The following is a 5,975-nucleotide window of genomic DNA, read 5'->3' on the forward strand; positions in this document are numbered from 1 at the left end:
TAACAAAATATTTTAAGATAGTTCATTAATAATATTTTTACAAATAAAATTTTTATTAAGAAAAAATATATATTATCAATACTAAAAATAAAATTATTATGAAATAATAATTTTAATATTTGTTTTGATTAAAAAATATTATAAAAATACATTATTGCTTGTAAATTAAACTGAATTTATTAAAATAAAATATAATATATAATTGAGTGGAGCTCATGCATTAGTAAGAGTAATATTATAATTTTCTTTCAAATACAAAATCAAAAATGAAAAATTAGAAATCTTAGCTTCTGCAGTTGGTTTTAAACTACTATTTCTACTGTATTTTTAAAAAAAATTTATGTATTGATTTTACGATCAAAACCGTCTTTTTAATTAAAAATACTTTTAGAAAACCAAATCAAACGGGCCTAAAACATATAAAAATAAAAACATATAAATATTATTATTTGTTGGCTTTTTAATAAGACATTTTGAATCATAAAATTTAAAAAATTTATTCTCTTTACTGTTAATATTTATAATTTAGAATACAATCCACTTTGATTTGGGATGAAATATATGATATTAATAAATTAGTTAATTAATTTAGTAAGTAATTCAATGGAGCATGGGAGATGCTAATACGCGAAGGTATGAAATAGAAATAGAAATAGAAATAGAAATAGAAATAGAAAGATACTGCCTGCATCCGTAGGTTAGCTTTAGATTCTCAAGGCAATCTTTCTTTTTTACTTTTTTGTTTGTCTTACAGAAGATTCATGGCGGCAACGTCAGATCGTACCCCTGGTATTCTATCTCTTTCTCTTTATTGTTGATCTTTTGTTATTTCTGGCTTCCTTTTCCTTTTTTTTTCCGGCTCTTTTGATTTCATTGGGTTTATTTCTTATTCCAGGTCATTTGGAATTTGATCGGTCAATTTCTTTTACTTATTTACTGTGTTTGAATTTTGTGGATCTTTGATTGATTTACTGTGTTTGGTTTGATTTGATCTATATGGAATTTGATCTTATTATTAAGATCTAGGTCTGGGTCTTGTTAATTGGAAGGAATTAGTGATAAATTCTGCTCTTCTTTTGTTATATTCATTTTTTCCCTTTAAAAACTTGGAATTAAACAGTTGATTCCGAGTTAGAAAAAGAAGGTGAATCGAAATTGAGAAAAAAATATGTAGACATTGGTGTCAACGTGAACTTCCTTGAACAAATTGCAGAAAATCTTAGGCTGTTTCCGGAAATCCCTTTAACCTATTTCCTTGTATGCCATCAGTTTCTTTCTAGCTTGAACATGATATAGATACTAGATGATTTGAGGATCTTGATGGCACATGCTTAGCTTCAAGACTACCTATCCTCAAATTTAGCTTTGGTTGGTCAATAATTTATAGTGCCTGTGTTTCTAAGACTGCTTTGTCACTGAGCATACTGATCATGGATGCAGAAGAGCAACATGCTGATCCAGAAAACATGAAGGAGCAGGTAATTTTGAGTTAATGGCATTGCTCCTTTTAACCTGTTTATTTCTGTTTGACCATTTGAAGAAGAACATTCTTATTAATGACCTTAATTTATCCTTCTCTTACACAGACGATTTCAACAAAAAATGAGGCGACGGTTTCTCCTAATTCCTCCCATGATACTGCCCCAGTAGCTCATCCAAGGGATAGCACTGGTCAATCTAGATCCTTCAGTTCAGTTGGAGATCATAACGTCTACACACCAACAATATATGCCCCTCAAGCACAATCTTTCTATTACAGAGGTTAATCTTCTGTTGTCTTGGGTCTATTTTAAAGCTGGGCCAGTCTGGCTGAGTCTTTGAAAATCTAATTTCCTTGTGCATTGGAGATTGGTAAAAAGAGTACTCCTTTTATCTTTCAATTCATAGTAGCTATTATTGTGGTAGCTCCTTGATATATCATTCAGTGATCCATGTAAACCTAGTTTGGGCAAGGAGTTTATATGAAATAGTATATACTGTATGATATATGTGAAACAAAGAACTCCTCAGCTACCATATACCTATCTTTTTTGTTTGTCTGGTTTTGTTCTTAATTGGGTTTACTACTTGAAATAGGAAACCCATATTTCAGTTTGTCTTTCTCTTTTGGATTTATGTTAGAAAGATATAGGTTTTTAATTTGAGAGCTGAAACTAGTCATAGTTGTAAATGTAAACATTTTAAGATGCTCAATTCTTTTCTTTATTCTATGTTATATATATCCTGTTTATATCAGTAATGGTATAGGTGATAGTGCATGTTACTTTTTGAATACTTTCTGTATTTTGAAAAATGTGGAAAAGAGTAATTTATTTGTGCAACGAGTAGCAGAAACCTTTTGATTTTCAAATACATTTTGTTTCTCTGTTTGTCATTACTTGACATTTGAAGTAGAAATTAACCTGGGGGACTTCTTCCTAATTGAACAGCAGGTTACAACAATACTGCTGGTGAATGGGCTGAATATCCACCTTATGTAAATGATGATGGACTAGAACTTGGATCTATGGTGAGAACCTCTCCTTCAATTAAATGTAAACTTTCTTTCAATGATTAAGCTTTATGCCTTTTGTTGTGACATTTTTATATTAATTAGGGCATCTACAATGACAATCCATCTCTTGTCTTCCACCCTGGATATGGCTACAATCCGCAAATGCCATATGGACCATATTCCCCAGTCACTACCCCTTTGCCTTCTGTCGGCGGTGATGCACAGTTGTACTCTGCACAGCAATTTCCATTCTCAGGGCCACCATATTATCAGCAGTTGGTTCCTCCAAGTATGCCTTATATTAGTTCACCTACTACAATTTCACAACCGGAGCTAACCACCTTAGTTAGTGTTGACCAACAAGGTGATGACATGCGTTTTGGACCAAGGTCCAATTATAGCACTCCATTGGGATCTTTTGGTAGAGGCAGTTTCCCTGGAAATCCTGGTACCCTAGGATTTAGTGATTCACATCAAGGTTTTGATGGATTGAGGTCTGGAGGACTTTGGTCAGATTGGTCCAAGCCTTCTGACCGACAGAGATCTTTTGCTCCCATATCTCCGGCAGTATCTCCCCAGCCATTTGGACCAATTGGGCAGAATGTTCCAGTGGTATTTTGAATTTTGGAGATTTTATTATATATCATTCATATTTCTTTTATAACTAAGCTGCATGTTTTGAGTTTGGAAGGTTTCCAAATTTTTATTTCTTCTAACATTCTTAATTTCCATGATAGATGTTCATGGTTATTTATTCCCATTTAATATCATTCATTAGCTGTTAAATTTATATAGGAATAAGGTCTGTGGAGTGGTACAACATTCATTGTAATATCAACATATTTGGTGAAGCTAGTATTTGAATTTGATACATTTTAAATTAGTATACTGTCTTAATTTTGATTTTTTTTCTTGGTCAGGCATCTCAGCAACAAAGGTTATTTTATCAATTGGGATCCGGCTTAAACTCCTATAACAGAGGCTACTTGCAAAGTGATCTCAACCAAGACCATCGTTTTGGAAGTGGGTCATTTCCCAGTCCGGGTGCAAGCAACAGGGACTGGCTATCACTCGATAGCGACAGACGGCGTGGAAGGGGCAGTGGTGTCCCTCTATGTGGTTGTAATGGTGCTCTTGATATCCTTAGCGAGCAAAACCGAGGACCCAGGGCCTCAAAACCTAAGAATCAAATTACAACTGAACATAGTTCTTCCATTGATGATAATAAAAACAACATCTCCATCCAAGATTCATGATGATTCATTCAACAGACAAGACTTCTCAGCTGATTACAAGAATGCCAAGTTCTTTATAATCAAGTCATACAGTGAAGACAACGTGCACAAGAGTATCAAATATGGTGTCTGGGCTAGCACTCCTAATGGGAACAAAAAATTGGATGCTGCTTATAGTGAGGCCAAGGAGAACCAGGACCCTTGCCCGGTGTTTCTCTTATTTTCGGTAAATATGTTTTAGACAGAAATTTTCTATTTACTTGATTTATGCAATTTTAATATATGCTATTTAACATATCAAGCTCTAAGTAGACCTAGCAGTATTGGACGAAACATGATTGCACGGCAGAAACATGAAATGGGAATAAATAACAGAATCGCGACATGTAAGAGAACACGAACATGAATATCTCAAGATCTAAGCAATATAAATTATTAGTGTATCAAAATTTGTATAAATATAAAATAACTTAAACATGATAATGACATGGTAAAACACAGGAACATGACATGTATGCATGAAGTGTCAGGTCTAGTTCTAAGGTGTCATTTTCTTTGAATCCAGCCATTTAACCCATTTATTTTGGTTGCATTTGTTCATATGCTTTTTTTCTTTTTGTTCTTAGGAATGGTATGTTCCTTTTCACCCCATTCATCTCCATGGATTTGTATGTCACAACTGTTGCAGGTGAATGCTAGTGCTCAGTTCTGTGGTGCTGCCGAAATGGTTGGACCTGTTGATTTTGATAAGAGTGTGGATTACTGGCAGCAAGATAAATGGAGCGGGCAGTTCCCTGTTAAATGGCATTTTATCAAAGATGTTTCCAACAGTCAGTTCCGTCACATTATACTGGAAAATAATGATAATAAGCCAGTAACCAACAGTAGAGATACTCAGGAGGTACATATTTAGATGGTCATCTATTAAAAATGACCATTCATTTCAAAGTGTTCTGGTTTTCAAATTGGTGAACTGCTTTTAGTTAAGACAGCTAAATATTCATGGGTAATTCTATTTAGGGCTAAAGCCTAAAATACCAAATGAGCCTTGAACCTTTTCACTTTTTCTTGGTAAACCCATATGCTTATAATTTATTGTACCCTAGTAAAGCCCCTAGTCCCAAAGAGTGGTTGACTTCTCTTATAGTCAAAGCCAGTTGTATTAACCCCCAGGTACAAATTAAAGGTTAAAGGCTTGACTCTAATAAAAATTTAGGGGAATAACTATAAAAATTGGTAAGGTTGAGGTACTTTTTGTTTTTAGCCTTCTTGGTTTTGAGGATTTAAATTAGATAGTTCTTATTTATAATAATATTTATTTTTCTTTTGTGTTGAACATTAATTTGCAGGTGAAATTGGAGCAAGGAATTGAGATGCTGAACATCTTTAAAAGTTATGAAACTGATACATCAATCCTGGATGATTTCGACTTCTATGAGGAGAGGCAGAAAGCCATGCAGGAGCATAAGTCCAGACAACAAGCTAGCCTTATGTCTGCTGGGGTTGTTGGAGAAACTGAGCATAGAAATACTGTTGCATTATCCGACAACTTTATAAAACAGATGTCAAAGAGCTTTGCTCAAGTTGTCTGCTTGGATGATGGTAATAAAGATGGCTCTGCTATTGAGAGAACAAGCTCTGCTTCTGACGGTTTGAAAACTGAAAGGGTTAAACTTGAAGATGCTGTCACGGCAGCCGTCCCATCTGCCCAAGCAAGTAAGGAATGAGCATTCCAGGCAGCCTTGCTTAACCGTATGACACAAACTTCCTTTTTCGCCTTTTGTTTATCATTTTATTTTGTGAGATGCTACATCTCTCATTTGGTGAAATTCCTATGGAGTGCATTCGTAGTTGGAACAAGGTCTGTCAAGTTTTATGGGGCTGATTTGCTTCATGTGTAATATTTGCCCGTAGTCGTAAGTTTTCTCTTTCTTTGTTTCTTTAACTGTAGTCATTAGTTTCTTTCCCGTTCGTCTTTCTTTGGGTTCTACCATTGCTTTGCATAATGGCTGATATCTTCCTTTTGTAAAGTTCCCCATCCTTGCAGGCAGTCTAATAAAAAAAATACTACAATGGGTCTTCTTTCCTTTTCCCTCTTGATATTCTTCGTTTTATCTGTTCCATATGACTCTTTAAAGATTCTTCAAATATATAGAAAAAAATTAGAAGGTTAGTATTCTAGTACTCTTGTTTTGAAGGTCATCAGATACGGATAATTGAAGATAATTAAAAGAGTTGGAACTACA

At 34.2% G+C, this 5,975-nt stretch overlaps 1 pseudogene; it reads left to right on the plus strand.

The window, feature by feature from the left end:
- Positions 1 to 585: 585 nt before the first annotated feature.
- Positions 586 to 5,623, plus strand: LOC120174899 (annotated as a pseudogene).
- Positions 5,624 to 5,975: the final 352 nt, after the last annotated feature.

Source organism: Hibiscus syriacus, unplaced genomic scaffold, assembly GCF_006381635.1.
Source record: "Hibiscus syriacus cultivar Baekdansim isolate YM2019G1 unplaced genomic scaffold, ASM638163v2 tig00112127_pilon, whole genome shotgun sequence".
Taxonomy (NCBI): domain Eukaryota; kingdom Viridiplantae; phylum Streptophyta; class Magnoliopsida; order Malvales; family Malvaceae; genus Hibiscus; species Hibiscus syriacus.